This window comes from Gracilinanus agilis, chromosome X (genome assembly GCF_016433145.1).
Source record: "Gracilinanus agilis isolate LMUSP501 chromosome X, AgileGrace, whole genome shotgun sequence".
In the NCBI taxonomy this organism is placed as follows: domain Eukaryota; kingdom Metazoa; phylum Chordata; class Mammalia; order Didelphimorphia; family Didelphidae; genus Gracilinanus; species Gracilinanus agilis.
The window spans coordinates 65,488,469-65,489,396 of NC_058136.1; positions in this window are offsets into that span (position 1 = coordinate 65,488,469).

Consider the following 928-nt stretch of genomic DNA (forward strand, 5'->3'; position numbering starts at 1 on the left):
ACCCCAGTGCAACTATCAATAATATGGAAATAGATCTTGATCAATGATACATGTAAAACCCAGTGGAATTGCACATCGGCTATGGGGAGGAGTGGGGTTTGGGGGGGGGGAGGGAAAGAACATGAATCATGTAACCATGGAAAAATATTCTAAAAAATAAAAATAAACAAATAAACAAATAAATAAAGCAACATGGCGAGCTTCCTTTTGAACATGAATATCACTTAGAACTTTGAGTGGAATACTGGTATTCATCCCACTAGGCCTCATCTTTCTGAAGCTAGTACAAATTGGGGCAATGAGCCCAGAGTTGCTGCTATACTTATAAACATACTTGATGTCTCCCTGTTAGAGCATAAGCTCCTTGAGAGTAGGGATCATTTTATTCTTTGTCTTTGTATCCCCAGTGCCTGGCACGTGGCAGGTGTTTAGTAAGTATCTCTGGACTAACTGATCAGTTCTATGCTCCTAGATCAGTGATGGTGAACCTTTTAGAGACTGAGTGCCCAAATTGCACCTTCACACCACATGTGAGCTGCCCCCCCCTTACCCCAGAGAGGGAAGAGAAGAAGCACTCCCATTGGCCTGCTGGGCAGAGGAGAGAGTGATGTCCTCAGGTGCAGGAGAGGGGAGAAGGAGCAGCCCCACTCCGGCACATGTGCCATAGGTTTGCCAATGCAGTCCTAGATCATCAATGAGCTGGGCCGGTCTCATAGTCTCATTGCAAGAGTCAAGGGCAATCTTTTTTCTTGGCTAATATGTGCAATTGAACCCACATCTTTCTAAAGCATCCCAGAGAAGCCTTTGATGAGTTGAGCAGACAGGCATAGTATGGAGGATGGAGCCAAGAATCACATGGGACAAGAAGATATGGAGAGGATGAGATTTGTATCAGTGGACGGAGTATCAGCATGAATGTAATCCAAGA